This window comes from Delphinus delphis, chromosome 14, assembly GCF_949987515.2.
Source record: "Delphinus delphis chromosome 14, mDelDel1.2, whole genome shotgun sequence".
NCBI lineage: Eukaryota > Metazoa > Chordata > Mammalia > Artiodactyla > Delphinidae > Delphinus > Delphinus delphis.
In genome coordinates, this window is record NC_082696.1 from 50112378 (window position 1) to 50128684 (window position 16307).

At 44.9% G+C, this 16307-nt stretch overlaps 1 protein-coding gene across 1 annotated transcript in view; it reads right to left on the minus strand.

Annotated features, from left to right (window-relative positions):
* Window positions 1-372: 372 nt before the first annotated feature.
* Window positions 373-16307, minus strand: part of FOXO3 (forkhead box O3) — a 117387-nt gene continuing 101452 nt past the window's right edge. The window contains exon 4 of the mRNA XM_060030131.1: window positions 373-4671. The gene's annotated coding sequence lies outside the window, so the exon portion shown is untranslated. The remainder of the gene's footprint in view (window positions 4672-16307) is intronic.

Sequence of the window (16307 nt, forward strand, 5' to 3'; positions counted from 1 at the left end):
CTTTGAAAGAAAGGACGAGGTGCTTCAAACCAAAGTATCAACTGCGTGACTCTTAGGTGTTTGAATATGGCCAGGCACCACAATGAGTTCTAGTTTGCATGGGTTATGAGCAAGAAACTGAAACACATAAGACAGTTTTACAGATACTGTATACAGATTTTTTTTCCATTCATGCAGCTTTTTTTCTTAAAAAAAAAAGTTAAACATGTGAAGCCAAAATGTACATTTTTTTAATATTAACTAGTTTTGCTGGTCCTCTTCACATCTGTTTACATTTTGCATGTACATAATGTACTAGGACAAGTGTATTGAGAGAAGATTGATTGCCAGGCAATGAGATAATTTTAGAGAAATAAGTGACCAGACATGTAGTTGTTTTTTTTTTTTTTTAAAGCAGCCGCACAAATATTTCTGGAGTGTGGCAGAGGCCTCGGAACCAATCATTCAACAAAGAAAAATACATACAAATAAAACTAAACGAGGAAAATATTTCATTCATTCGAACTGCATAAAATGTTACCCACTAAAGATCTAGATCAAATATAATACACAGTCACCCCTTGGTATCCGTGGGGGTTTGGTTGCAGGACCTCCACAGATACCAAAATCTGTGGATGCCCAAGTCCCTCATGTAAAATGGTGTAGTACAGTCGGCCCTACGGATCCGTGGTAGGTTGAATCCGAGGATGCTGAGCCCGTGTATGCGGAGGGCCGACTGTACTCTTCAGTTACTTGAGCATCTGCGTTAAGATCTTGTCTGACAGACGTGATTTCACAAGGACTTCACTCTCCCCTCGCTGTGCCCTGCCGCCCCTGGTCTCCAGGAGAGGCTGGCTTTTTCATACCTCTTTGCCAGTGATTGTATTTCTACAAAATTTTTTGCTTTTCTTAATTAAAAAAGAATACATTATACCTAATCGTACAGTGTTCCCCAAATACACCGAGAAAGAAGAAATCAGAGTTTGGAGCTGTCAGGATTTTATTTCTGCTTTCAGAGAGAAAGGGTAACTTTTTAATTTCCCCTCACCAGCCCTTGGCATCAGCATGAAAAATGGGCCTGGGTGTTTGACTGCTTTCCTCTTGACGGCCTTTCCAAGAGATTCAAATATTCCTTATTCTTTAAGTGGGGTTCATTAGATAGACTCCCTACCATCTTTAACAATTTCAGAAGCCGCCTGAAATGACACCCTGAGACTGGGCATACCTGTCCTGACCAGTGAGCCAAGAGGTCTTCTCCTCAGGGTGGGGGAGCAACACACACAGGGCAAAACTCACCACCACACACACACACACACACACACACACACACACACACACAGAGTCCACCATTACTACACGTGTGTGCACGCTCTTCCCGTTAACAGGAGACAAACTTCTGAAATTTAAAAAAATATGTTTCGGCAGTCATTACATTGCAGGGGATGCAATAAAGGATAAAGGAAATCGACCTCAGATTCACTCACAGTTAACGGGATACTCTGAACCTGGCGGTCAGGCCTCACTCACGCCAGGACAGTGAAGCCTTGTGATAAAGCTCTTTTCTAACTTTGGTAAAATGTATCTGGCTCCGGAGCCCTGAAGAGAACAACAGAACCCCGGAGTTCGGGTCATGTTTTCAACATTGTTACTCTTCTTTCTAAATTTCCCATCAAAAAGTGGAAGGCTCCTTAGCTTATTTAGAGGCTGAGTGTAGACTCCGAAAGTTCTTATCAGGATGCAAACATTACAACCGCCAGACTCCCGGAGACTACCAAGTATTCCACTGAGATACTCCAGGTCAGAAGACTTCCTGTGAGGGCCCCTGGCACTCAGAACTCCACATGGTGGCCATCGGTAGGCCCCTCCTGAAAGCAGGGTCTTCAAATACAAGAGGGAGAGGGCTCAGGTGGCACCTCTGCCCTGACTGCCTTCGGACTCAGTTAGCCTAAGGGATCCTGGCCTCTGGGTGGGCGGCCAAGGGTGAGAGTGGGCCTGCTGTGATCCTGGACAGGCTTAACTATCCCATTCTTGCCTGACGCTGGCGCTACACTTTGCCCTGATCTCAGCTGTCCGCAACACTCTACATGTAGATGCTGACTTACTTCAAAAAAAAAAAAAAAAGGAAAAGAAAAAAATTCCAAGCACCCCTCCCTCTCCGTTTTCCTGATCTGCTCTGTGGCTATCCTGCTCTCATACCTCTCTGTCCCTCCCTCAGCTGTTTTAGATTAAATTAGAATCCGGTTCTAGGACATTTTGTAAAACATTCTGCCTGAAATCTAGCAAACATTGGGGGGAAAAAAAAAGAATAAATGAGATGCCACATGTCTGAAAGGAATTCAACACTTTAAAAGTCAAAACACATTTGAGGGTTGTCTTTCTTACTCCCAAAGTATTTCCCACGGTGTATAAAACTGCAAAGGCAAGTAGCTATTTTGTTAGTTTTCTTGTTTCTTTGAGCTCAGGAGAGAAGTTCTCAGGGCCCTCGTGTTGGAAGCACTCGGATTCTCCCCTATATCCAACACCCCTCTGCCACTCCCCACCGTCCCTGAGCTGCTGCCACTGTCTCTGAACTATGTCTCCACGCAGGGGGCTGCACCACTTAGGGACCCAGAGAGGCAGTCCTCTCTTGCTGACACTTGACAGTTCTTGTGTACAGCAGACTACCAAAGAAATCAAGGAAGTGGCTAGCTTTATTACAAAAGAATACAGTAAGCAAAAGTCTGTCTCACTGACAAGCAGACCACGTGAATAGAATACATATTTTTAAAAATTATACGTACTTTCAAAATGAAGATTATAAACTTGTAGCAGTTTAGAAAAGGTGATATGCTACAGGTCTACTATAACCACAAATTGCACAACAATTTACAGATTCAGTAGGGGGCAGGGTGAAATCAACAGGGCCATCGCTCAAACATGACAGCCCAAGCGAGGCGGGAGAGACAAGTGGCAACACCAAATGGAACGTTCATTATGCTAGGAGCTGTTATCACCACCAATGTCACCCCCAGAGGAATCAGGAAGCAAAGGTGCACAAAGGGGCCCCTGGTGGCTGGTGATGGGTGCAGGGGGTCGGGTGGCACGTCTGTGTTGGTGGAAGGGAATCAGTGCCCACTGCACGGTGCAAGCATCAGCGAGAACTCATGCAGGGAGGTCTGTGCTGAAATACTAGCCTGTATCCCTAACATCCATGCAGACGGTTCCATTTTTGTACTGTACATGATAAAATATATTTATACATTTCTATGCCTAATGCTTTTTATGCAACGAAAAGAGTCTTCATATATCACTTTGGAGAAGTATGCATATGCTGTGCTAATCAGAGCATCATTACACCAGTTTCATATGTACCAAAGGTGTTCCCAACTATTCTGTCTACCAAAGAGGGTAACTAATATACTCACACTTCTCAGGTTGAACAGAAAGCACCTATACAGCACCATAACTTTTTGAAAAGAAAAAAATGAAATCCATAGAAGCAGGAAAAGTGTGTGGGGGGAGGTCAAAACTGCCCTATCTTGTACTTCCATTGTGACACTTGTACAATTACAATCTAAGCTTATTTATATTAAAAAGAAATCAGTTTGTATGCTATTGCTTGTCACTCATACACGTCTACTAGATCAGATTATACAGAGCAAGACTGAAAATCATCAAGGGTGCACATTTAGAAAAATAGTGACTCGGGTTTGTACTTTCCACACATTTCTCACTGCGGGCTTAATGTTCACCTGTAAGTTCACGTCTTCTGCAAAGAAAAACACGACTACTTTTTTTTCCTTTTCTTTTCTTTTCTCCTTAAAACTAAACCTGTTAGTGGCATTTGGCAATGAGCGGACAGCTGAGCTGATTTCTTCCTTGAAAAATTCTAACTTCTAACCAACATACCATCACTGTGGACTGTGTTAGCTGAGGATACCGACAGGAGACCACAGGCCCTACTGATCTGGCAACTGCAGACCAGGTGCCGGGGTCTCATCCCCCGACCACCCTGACTCAGAGCCAAGCACGTGGTTTGGTTCTGAGTCAGGTTTGCCGATGCAGGGCTCTGTCCTGGACCGGTGCACACAGAAAACACTTGTGCCACTGTTCAGTTTTTAGAAAAGGATAGTCTTCTACCAAACGAAAGAAGAAAGAAACCCCCCCTCTAGTTTACGTAACGTGTTAGTCTGGGGAGTTCTACGGGCTCGAATGCTTGTGACACCCAAAGCCAGCATAGCAGCTGGTACAACATTTTCCTTCTGTGTTTAAATTTGCCAGGGGAAGCATGATTAATATTTTAACATAAAAAGACTGCAAGTAAATGCATGTGAGAAACTCAAAGTCAAAGGAAAACAAACACAAAAACAACACTTAAAACATCCCATAAACCATCACGATATTACAACACCACAGAATGGCCCGCGGGCTCACGGTGTGCTCTGAACAGGGTGGGTGGTGCTGGCAGGGTGCTGTCCTTCGCTGGCAGGTGGCTGTCACCCCGTACAAGGAAGGTTTTGCATACTTTATAGAGAGAGTTCTGTGCGAGGGTAAGTGCTTCACCCGGGGTAAGGGGCCGATAACAGTCTCTGCTGGGGTAGGAAACGGCAGGGGCTCACAAAGGTGTTAAGCTGTAAACGGTATCACTGTCCACTTGCTGAGAGCAGATTTGGCAAAGGGTTTCCTCTGTAGGTCTTGTGTCAGTTTGAGGGTCTAAAGGAGGAGAGAAGAAAACCAGAGACGGTTAAGGACATTCAAACAGCAGCAGTGGGTCCTCCAGGTCACGTCTCCTCAGCCTCCGGTCCCTCACCTGCCTCTGGGCCAGGGGTGCTGCAAGTCAAGCTGTTCTGCTGCACTAGCTTCAAAGGGCTGAAAACCTAAGGACAAAGCCCGGAGATCACTTACCTTATTTCCGTGCTTGATAACAAAACGCCCTCACGTTAAAAAGCCTCGAGGAAACGGGGCCATTCGCTTGTGGAGGTTAACAAAGCGAGGCAGATCGGGGTGCCTCAGCGGGCCCTTCCAAGTTAGGGAGGCCTGGGGTGCAGATGGGGTTTTACTCTAGATTTTTGGATTGAGGGGCTTCCTGGGACACGAGACTTACATGCTAAAACCAGGGGAGCTGGTCACCCCAAGCAGACCAGCTATGCTCTTCTGGTTCCCCCTCCCCCAGCTATGAGGACTAAGTGACCTTGCTTACCACCCTTCCCATTGATATCCCAACATCAGGGGAGTGGAAATGGCCACTTTCCACAAAGGCTTCATCGGTCTGCACTGCTGGGTTGGGGTAATCTTGACTTCCCTCACTATAAAAGGAGAAGTAATCTCTAAGTGGGGTGTCCTAGGAATTTGCTTTTTATATTAAAAATCTGCAGAGGAAAAACAATTATATCACGCATACATATGGCCCAAAAAACCTCCCACAAAACATCCCTTTAAAAATTAACAACACGGGCTTCCCTGGTGGCGCAGTGGTTGAGAGTCCACCTGCCGATGCAGGGGACACGGGTTCGTGCCCCGGTCCGGGAAGATCCCACATGCCGCGGAGCGGCTGGGCCCCTGCGTGTCCGGAGCTTGTGCTCCACAACGGGAGAGGCCACAACAGTGAGAGGCCTGTGTACCGCAAAAAAAAAAAAAAAAAGAAAAAAAAAAAATTAACAACACTATTATTGTTGGTATTATTATTATGCACTCAGCCACCTTCAAACGGTAAATCCTCTCAAAGCATCTGAATTTACACAAATCTTATCAGATTTCTTGCGACCACTGAGCCCGGAAAAGTTAGAGAATTAAATATATATATATATACACACACACATAGTCATAGAGATGTAGCTAAAGGAACTGACATGACAGGCCTCAAGACCTTTTGTTTATGGAGACAGTGTCAGCTGTCATGGTAGGAAAAAAATGGCTCTAGGCCAAGAAATGGAAAAGTGGTAGGGAAGCAACCTCAGGATCTTCTCACCAGATAAGGTGAACAAGTAATGAAAAATGCATCAATAAGCTCTCTCTCTCTCACACTCACACACACACGCGTTATGTACATCTGCTTCTCTCTCCTTTAAAAAAGACAGTATCTTAAATTCACCTGGAGGTTTCACAAGTGTACAATTCTGTTCTGTGGCTGGACTGTTTGGCAATCTTACCTCTCACCACCAATATTCAGAAAGACAGCAGGACTTGGTACTCGTAATATTACATACCTACGGTCATAATTACTCTTGCTATAGCTCCAAACAGAAGAACTTCGGTTGTTTTATTAGAGGTAGAGACAGTAAAACAGGAAAAGGCCCCGTCTTCCCACCCCTTCCCCAAGTATTTCGTTTCCCTGGCTGATGGCGTTTTTTGAAGGTATTCTTTGCTTTGTAATGATACTACACAATATTGGCCTAGACTATAAAATAATGGCTTGTTGATTTCAGATGGAGAAAAGGTAATAAAACGATATCAGATCTCAGTACCTGTGAGGTATTTAACCTGCCAGAGCCAGTGCTATTCTAGCTACTCTACCTGGGACCCCTGAGCCATGAAGAAACAGGGGTGTAGACATGGTTCTTTGGGAGGGGATTTGGTTCTTTCCTTCACAGTAACACTTAATAAACCACAACCTAAGATCACCAGGCAATTAGTCATCAGGTGACTATGGTCCCCAAGTCCCGATCCTGACTTAACTGTAAGTGCCAAGAGAGAAGGTGTAAAGTATTACCTTATCCAGACCCCATCCCCCGGTTCCCTCTGGTGTTAATTATTCAGCCACAGAAAGCAGTGCATGCTGGGAAGGTGACACACTTCATTCTCCAAGTACAAAGGCAGGGCACGCAGCTTGCTCTAATGCTGGCGCCGGGTCAGCACAGGAGGGAAGAAGGCAGAGGGCACCTACAACCCCCAACGTGGCATCGTTCTAAGCAGAATAGGGCATCGGCCCTGAAACCAGGGGCAGGAGGCCAGAGTGGGCAGTCTAGAGCAACAACCATCACAGTCTCACCCAAAGGTCCAGAACCTTCAGGGAACTTCATCATTAAGAAGGGAATGCACTGATCGTCACTCTTTCCTTCTTTGCAGAATGGGCTTGGGGCCCCTTGTGGCACTACATCCTGGAGCTCCCCCGAGGCCTCACAGGAAACGGCCTGTGCCTGGCGGTTCAACTGGGAGACGCCTGGCCCAGGTTTAGAAGTTTAAATTTGTCACAGAGGACAAACTGTTATTAACAGAGAAACCCCCGCTCCACAGGACAGAAAGGCAACTTGTTTCTCTGTGATAGAAGGCAAACAGTTTGTTTGTAAAATATTGTGAAAACAGAAAGGAAATGCAATCACTCTTCTAAGAGGAACACCAGATTCACCATTCACTAGGAAGACCTTACGATCAAAAATCGTCACAAGGACAGCGGCCCCTCACCTGCCTTAGATTTTTAACCTCTCTTTGATGGCTCAGTGTTTGCACATGTTTATCTGACTCCATCAAGGACTGAAAAAATGGAGGGAGCACATTAATGGGATTTAATGATACTTTGTTTGGATACAAGTTCCCTGCTTCTGATTGGTGCTCTCACCACTCTGACATTCTTTCAAGTAAGAAGCTTTAGTTAACTGTGAAGTTTACGTGTGTATGTTGATGCCCTTATGGGTCTAAAAACACATCAGATTAAGCAAAATTTTTGGAAGGAAAAAGAAGCCTACAGCTGATGGGAATTACAGCTATCACGTCACAGTTACTAGGCAATGGGCCAACTAACAATAAATAGGCGAACACCGTCCCGTCCCATCAGCGACTTTCACTAACACGGAGAAAAATCTCTTCCCTCTCTCTCCCTGCCTAACACTTAAGTTTGAAATCAGGCTGTTGATGCAGGGAAAATGAAATGGGGAAACCAAATTATCACCACTAACTCACATGATGTTCTAAGAAAGGGCAGCACCTCCAAGAAACTGTACACAAAACGTAACAACCCCCATCAACTTTAAACTGGGAATAAAACATAAATGTTCCTGCTGCTGTCCTCCCACAGCTCAACTCCACTGTGACAAATCTGGATTTCTCAGCAGTGTTTTCATCTTCCTGGCAGAGAGGAAAGGAATAAGACCCCCAATACCAAATATGACAGGGAAGGAAAAAGAGCCACAGGGATGAAACTCTCCTATCTGCAAATCCATACAGGTTATCCACGGCTTTCCTAGCTAAAACGGAAAGATCTTTGGAGGAAAGTCTGCTTGAAACTCAACATTAAAGTGAAATATCACTTTCCTCACTCTTTAAAGGTAATTTAAGCCAAACTTGCAACCCCTGGGGCAAACTGGGAACTAAATATGGAACGTTTAGGATAGAAAAGGAAATGAATTGATATTCACTTGATCTGACAGGGAAACTTCATGTGTTCAGAGAACAGGTGTGGGTTTCAGAGTATGAATGTTTCTACCCGAGTAGAGGGAAAAGAAATGCCTGCCTGCCACCATCTTAATTTGGTTAATTTTTCAAAATCTTCTGGGTTGGAACGGGCGATAACAAGGACTTAGGGAAGTGCATGAAAACCAACCTGGGGTTCAGGGACTGCAGGGGCCTTGCTGATTAAAATGCAGCCTTCTGCCTGCAAGGCTGGCCCAACAGAGCCATCCTCCAAGACAGCCCAAGAAGGGGAATTAGGAGGTGCAGCTCTATAAAAATCCATTTTAGCAAATGCTGTCAACTTGCCATTTTAGAAGCTGAATAGTTTACGAGGGGAAAGAAAACAGGTATGGAAATTCTGGCCAAATTTGTACACAGCTGAGGAGCCTCCCTGAAGGAAAATCACGTTTCTAGGAAGGGCAGCTCACAGGCTTTCTAAGGGGCAAGTAAGTACTTATGGAGAACGTGGGATGTTACAGGGAAGCTTTAAATAAACTTTTCATGGCAAAGGTGACACTCAGGAAGATACTGGAAAGACACTCAGCTAGACTTTTTTTTTTTTTTTTTTTAAAGCTTAGTTTGTGTAAAAGCGTGACCTGTGTAAGCACTGCTTGCAGCTGCCTCCTCCTGTAATTCCTGGGCTTCTCAAGGTGGCAGCTGAAGCCTGTCCGCGAAGGCTGGCGACAGGCCACTGAAGAGCTGTCGCCTCCAGGACGCTTCAGGACCTGGATCTGGTGTGGACTGCCCTTCCAGCCAGCCTGTGTGCTGTGCTGATAAACACAGGAAGAGGAGAGAAGCTGCCACCCTAGCACTTCACAGCTGAGGGACACAGAGCAGGAGTGACCTGCACAGAGACGCAGACCTTCTGCTGCTCAGACTGTAGGGATTAATGATGATTAATACAAATTTAAGAAAGTCCTGTCTCTGTCTTTACTTTGGGGCAGAGATTATGGTGACCAATATTCTTTGTGCATCCGGGGTCAAATATGGTGACTGCAATAGCAGAAACATGATACTTGTTAATTTACTGTCAAGAGCAAAGTCGCAGAGATTTCCGATTTTCTTAAGATTCTTAGATTTTCAAACCACACAGCACAACTTGCAAAGTTCTGGATTACAATCTTTTAAAGAACTGTTTTTAAGGCCAAAGACCTTAAGGGGCTTTTGGATCCTTTCTGGATGCATGGTTACTTAGCCTTAATTATAATACTCCAAAACCCTGGCTGGCAGAGTCCTGGGGGTCTGGCTCCGCTGTCCTTAACACGCTTTAACACCCCCTCCTGCTTATCCGATGGGTCAGGTTCAGTGCCTTTGCCTGGTTTGCTCTCCCCATCCAAACATCCAGATGGCTCTTCCAGCCCCACCGGCCCCAGGCCGTCCTCTGCTAAACTCCTAAGCCACTTACCTGGCACCTCATCACATAGTGCCCAGAATGGTTACTTTCTCATACACACTGAAGTCCCAATATATTGAGGGCAGAGCAAAGCCTTCAAATCAAACCAAACACTTACGGAGCATCTACAATTTCAAGAGCGCTGTCTTAGACATGGTATTTACCCACAAGAAGTGCACATTCCAGCAGGGACACATTTTCTTGATGTCCCAAGTAGCCTGGAAAGTTGAAACAGAGGAGAGGCACACAATAAATGTTGGCTGAGTAAATGAACGAGCCAACTCCTGGAACAGCCCTCTCCTCCTCTCTGCCAATTCAAATGCTTAACACCCTTTTAAGCCTTACAGCTTCCACAAAGCATTTTAAACAGACTCGCATTTGCTAAGAGTTAATCTCATTTGAATCCAAGCAGTACCTACTGCTTATGGGACAAGACCTAGAATTTTAATGATCCCCTTTCGGGAGGAGGATGGCTTCTGATGAAGTTTCTATTCAGAAGAATATGAGAAAAAACTCATACTTCTTATAAGATGAAACCTCCTAAGGACCAATACAAGGCACAGTTTTAACATACATATTATTTTATTTTTAAAATAAAATTTTAAATAGGATTTAATAAAGAATTTACCTTCTGCCATCCTACCAAACCCATTCTTTATTACCAGCCCCCCGAATTAAGAGTCACGCTACTCTCTCAAATCGCTGTCACTGCTAAAGTGATTCACCATTTAGAAACACAAGGGAAATACTTAGAGGAAATAAGTATTTCCAGGAGGAAATACTTAGAGCCATAAACCATGACCTGAATATCACAATGTTTATGTTTACTGGGTGTGGCCCCATCCTGCGTGACTCCTCACTGCATTTACTGGCTAGAAGAGGTATGGGGACAATTGGGAGCGTGCAGCTACCCCTTTGGGCTGGGATGCCCTACCTCCCTTGGGACTGAGTGCAAGTGTGGCCGTAATGCTCCAGCCCGTCTAAGGGTCCAGCTACCAAGCACAAAAGAGGGAGGTCTCCAAAGTCTTCTTTTTCCTGCTTTAGATATGCAGGGTTTTGAAGACAATCTAAATTTTCCAAAAGTGATTCTGAAATCGAAAACACAAAATCAGCTATTTTAGTTCCACAAAGTCCAAACCACTCATCCACCTGTGAGGTATGACCAGGACATGCAGGTAACACAGATGGCAGCAACCACACCAGTGCAACCGAGGAAGGAAACCAAGAAGGAACAGAAAGGAGGGTCTCAGGGTAGCTCCAAGATCGACAGAGACAGAGGCCCGTCTGTCCTGAGGGCGGCAGGCCGGTGGGAGTACAGACCCAGGAGTGAGGTGGACCCACACGGTGGGTGGCCCTCCTCTCCCCGCTCAGCCTGACCAGCACCTGGCGGTACGTGCTGGGAGCTCCTCACCTCGGCTCTCCACCCCCCACCCCGACCTCAGCCAGCAGGACAACCTGAGTTGACTGGGGCTGGGCAGCGAGTGCATTCAGGCGGTAGGGACACTACCAACTAAGGGATACCTTCTAACAGGTCTATCAGTCGACACATATTTTCTGATTACTTATGTTGGGCTCTATTGCTTTCCAATCATTTCTGAAGACACAAGTGATCAATGGAAGTTCCAATTAATTACAGTGGCATGTACACCAATAGAAGCCCAGTGGAAATTAATTTATAAATTCAACCTCAGAACTTCCGGCCTCTTCTTGGCCATTAATTTCCACTAAGGAGTCAAACTGAACACTCCACACAGACATGAATACTTAAAACAAAAAAATCTTATGGTCCAGATGTCTTTCAACAGAGAGAAAGACAGAGGAGAGAGGAAAGGGGAGGGGAAGGGGGAGAAGGAGGGAGGGAGACAGAGAGAGAGAACATACTGATATGCAAACCGTCAATCAAACCAGGACTGGCAGTTAAAGTTTTATCCTTAGAAACACTGGAATTATGCTCTGAGGGCTTCATAACTAAGTAATTCTCATCCTTTAATAAATGAATGTCATAGACTTTAGCAAAAAAAGAGGTTATTAAAAAACAGGAAAGTCTAGAATTACAGAGTAAGGTTCGCATCTGTTATTGGGAACAGAAACAAAACAAAACACCTGCAACCAAGTAGGCAGTAGCTCTTCTGGGTGGTATGTTTCACCTCCAGGCTTGGTCTCGCTTCTCTGGAAGGAAAGCTCCTGGAGAAGAACAGCCCAGTTTCTCTGGGTTTTCACTGAACTTAGTTGGCAGATCTTAAAGATACAGTGACCATATTTTCTGAACCCCAAATTGTGTCACGTTAGCCAGTGACGGCGGGGGTGGGGGCAGTAAACCACCAGCTCTTGGGGAGGTGGGGTCCATGGCGAGACCACTGCCAGCATCCTGCCATTCGCTGTGTGGCAACGTTTCTGCTCCCAAGAAGTCCTAGGAGAACTGGAGCAGCTTTTTATTTCTCTGTGTGGCCACGGTGGCCTGGCAGTGGAGAGGGAAGATCAGATTTCCAGGCTCCCTCCCAACAGGAAGAGGCTCCACGCTGAGGAAGCAGAAACGGGGCAGGGCGAGGCTCCCCCCTCAGCACAGAGTGGATATGACAGCCTCCCTAAGGAAAGAAGGCGGAGGCCAGACAGCTAGGATTTCTCAGGCAATCCTTTAAAGATATTAATGGAACACCCTGGGTACCATATATGAACCTCCCCAATCCGTCTGTGGCAGAAGGTCCTTTTTATTAGTGAAAATATAGCCCCTGTCCTGGGTATCCCTAAATTGGCAGGCAGGACTTCTAGGGGACATCAAAGGTTTCACACAACAGGCAATTGCTATACCTTTTTAATGAAAAGAAACCTAACTGATTCTAGTTTATTGAGGAAAGTAATTGCTCTTTGTGCCAACAATGTAAGACTGGCTTGGTGCTTTCCTTAATTCTGCATTAACCTCCGGAACCATTTTAAGTAACAATAAACATTAAGTAACTTTTTAAAAAGTTGACAAAGGACATTAGGTCATATCAGAGATAGTCCTTACAAGAGCTCTGTGGGGTAGGTTTTCGTTTTAGCCCCATTTTACAGACAAGCAAACTGAGACTCAGAGAAATGGAGTGGCTTGACTCAATGACACATAACCATAAAAATGGCAGCCTTCTGCTACAGATTCACAGGTTCTCTGCTGTACCACAAAGGCATTATTTTACTTGGGGTGGGCTGCAGGGGAGGCTTTTTAAATCCACATCTCCCCTCGGAGCAGAGCCCCAGGGACAGTGATCTTGGAGTGGGTAGCTGGCTCACATTCAACTGTGATGATGAACCAGTTCTAGAAATCAAACATAAAAGCAAGTCTCCTGCAGGGCTTTTAACATGAACCAGCATCTGGATTTAGTCTGAACTCTGCCCTATCAGCATGGAGCCTATGTTTTTATCCCCCAAAGACAGGTGGAACAGACCACGTGATAACGGAACAGAACATCTGAAAAAGCAGGGTTGTCCCAGAAAACCAAGCATGCAAGGTTGCCACTGCCCCATGGGTCCTTTGCTCCACCCCTGCATGGAAAGCAGTCTTTTCCCCTGGGACAATGGTCACCGTCACCACCACCACCACCACCACCACCACCACCACCACCACCACTGCACCACATCCCCAGCCAGGCCATGCACACCTTGAGGGTGAGACCCTATTTTATCTTCCTCTATCCCCTGTGCCCAGCACACTGCAGGTACTCAATAAACAAATTTTGTTTAATAAATTCAGACTTTTCCTGAGCACTTCAACCAACGTGGGACCTACCATTTTGCCAGGCAGCTAGCTCATCCAAGAGTAGAACCCACCCTGTGGCTGAGAAAGGCTTGATGTATGACAAGGTCGTACAAAAAGCTCCAGTAAGAATCAAGAGGAAAAAGGGCAAAGAATCCCTCGTTCTTAAGAGGCTGCTGACCTCTTTCAGGATTTCTTTAGGGGGTTCCTTAGGACACTGGTCCTATGGTTTCCGGGAGAAGAAGGATTTGATTCGAGATGTCAGATAAACTTAGGAGACACTGCAATCCGATCCTAGAAGGTTCATAACATACATTAACTTCTAAGGCTCTGAGAAGTCCTGCAGCAAACAACCCTATTTAACTTTATTTAACATGGCGTTCCTCAGACATTTGACCACAGAATCTATTTTCCACTTAATACCCATGAATATCCTGAGGATTGAGTATTCTGTGAAATACTTTGAGAAACACCGACCCACGGGACCTCTGAATATCTGAAGTGCCTGTCACTAGTTCACAATACAAAATTTTAATTCATTTTAGTTTTTAAAATTTTAAACTTCAAAATAATTTGGATGGGGGAAAGCAGTATTTTCAAATTAAATGAACATACCAACAAAACCAGGGTGAAGTCTCTTGCAAGGTGGGGAATCTCCATCTTGGAATGAAAATCCAGCATTAAGACACGTGTCTCCAAGTTGGGAAGAGAAAGCAGTGAACAAACATCCTTCTACCTGCCCCAGGGCCATGGGGGACCTCTGACAGGGCAACCTCTCTGGCCATGGCACAGAGGCAGGTCCCAACAAGCCCCCTTCTCCCATCTCTATACAGAAAGGTATGCCTATGAGAAGCAGGCCCCTGGGGGAAGACTCTACTTACAGAAAACATTATTTATAAGATGAATATTGAGCATTATGAACACTCTGAAAAGAAGCATTTAACGGGAGCTTAAAGTGTACATGAAGTTCCAGTAGTAATTCTGGTGATTTTCATTCCACTTATTTATGTTCCACACAAGCTCTGTGGCCAAAAGAGACCTGCCAGAAAGCCATCTATAAATGCTACTGCATGAAGAGCAGCAGTCACTCAGGCTCTGTCCCCATGCTTAGCAGGCTGGCCAGTGGTGAGCAAAGGTGCATTAAAAACCCGACAGACCCAGGAAGAGCAGCCTTAGTGCTGGACGTCACTGCTTTCCAGGGAAACGGGTGTACGTAAGGAGTGTACCAGCCTCTGCACAGAAAACGTCTTTTCAGGGCTCTTGTCAATTTTCTTTCACTGTTGTCAACACTAGGAACATCCAGACAGCCATTCTCTCCATGAATGACAGTTCAGACTTTGGGTTTTTTAAAAAGTAAGAATAAAGATCCCTGCAGGTACAGAATTCTTGAGGCTAGCACACTATAACCAAAGACTAGACAACAGTTCACAAGTGCAAGTAACAGAGTACGTTCTCCACGCAGTACGTACTGCACGTTATATTCCCTAATGGAAATATCTATCAGTACATCAAGAAAAAACATCACATGAGTAGCCTATGATATTGTCTGTCTTTGGTTAGAATCAGTCCTATCCCCCAACATGAATATTTAAAGACATAATGGAATCACAGCATTTAAACATCAGTCCAACAAGTATCAAAGATTTGTTCCTTTTGGGAAGTAGCCTAAATTTAAATTCTCAACGGCTTCCAACACCAGGACCTGCTGTTGCCACACTAGTATACCACTGTTCCTTTACAGTTCCATATCATCGCATATCCCTTACGGTGGCAATTTCACAGACAGAATGTTAGGTTTCAGGTTTAAAAGTATACATACTATGCACCCTTAAAATTCTATGACTTTGCTAAAAAATACAACAACTAGTGAATATAATAAAAAAGAAGCAGACTCACAGCTAGTGGTTACCAGTGGGGAGAAGGAAGAGGGGAAGGGCCAGATGGAGGTAGGGCATTGAGAGTTACAAACTATTAGGTATAAAATAAGCTACAAGGATATGTTGAACAACACAGGGAATAAAGCCAGTATTTTATAATAACTATAAGTGGAGTATAACCTTTAAAAACTGTGAATCACTATATTGTATGGCAACTACAATTCAATTTAAAAAACTAAATAAATCTTATTGGTTAAACAAACAAAAAAACCCAAAAACAAACAAAAAAAACAACTCTACGATTCTGTCCTCTTTTGACAGATGAGAAACCTACTATTCTAAGAGATTCATCAGTGACATGGCCAGTGGCACAGACAGGAAGAGAACTACCTCTCTCCTCTCCACCTGGGGTTTTCCTAGTTAGTATTTTCCAATCCTTATCATAAAGTTGTTTAAAACGCAACTAAGTATGGGGCTGCTCCCTAATGGGGTCTCCAAATGCCAAAAGATGAAGATGAACGAAAAAGCATGTGAACTTAGGCACCTTCTGACATCAAAACTACAGTGAAACTGACGTTGCTTTCCTGCAAGAACAGACACATGTCAATCTCAGGAGGGCTTACCGGAGGCACAGCCCTGAAACCACCACACCTGCTCACAGCCATGCCTGCTGCCAATCTGTACACATGCACACCAAGCTTCCCCAGTGCCTGAGAGAAGCAAGTGCCCGTCATACCCCAGTAGCTGGCACTCACAAAGAGGTACAATTATTCTTTCCTTTTCCAGATAGACCTGTAGGTCAAAGGATTTCACACGTGATCTATAAAATGAATGACATGTGTGAAACACCCACCCCTCCAGAGAAGCATCTCACCACAGCTCTCCAGCAAGACTGTCTGTCAACTGGACAGAACTGCTCCGGCGCCCACTCGGGGTCACATGACCTTCAGTTAGCAAGGCAGGA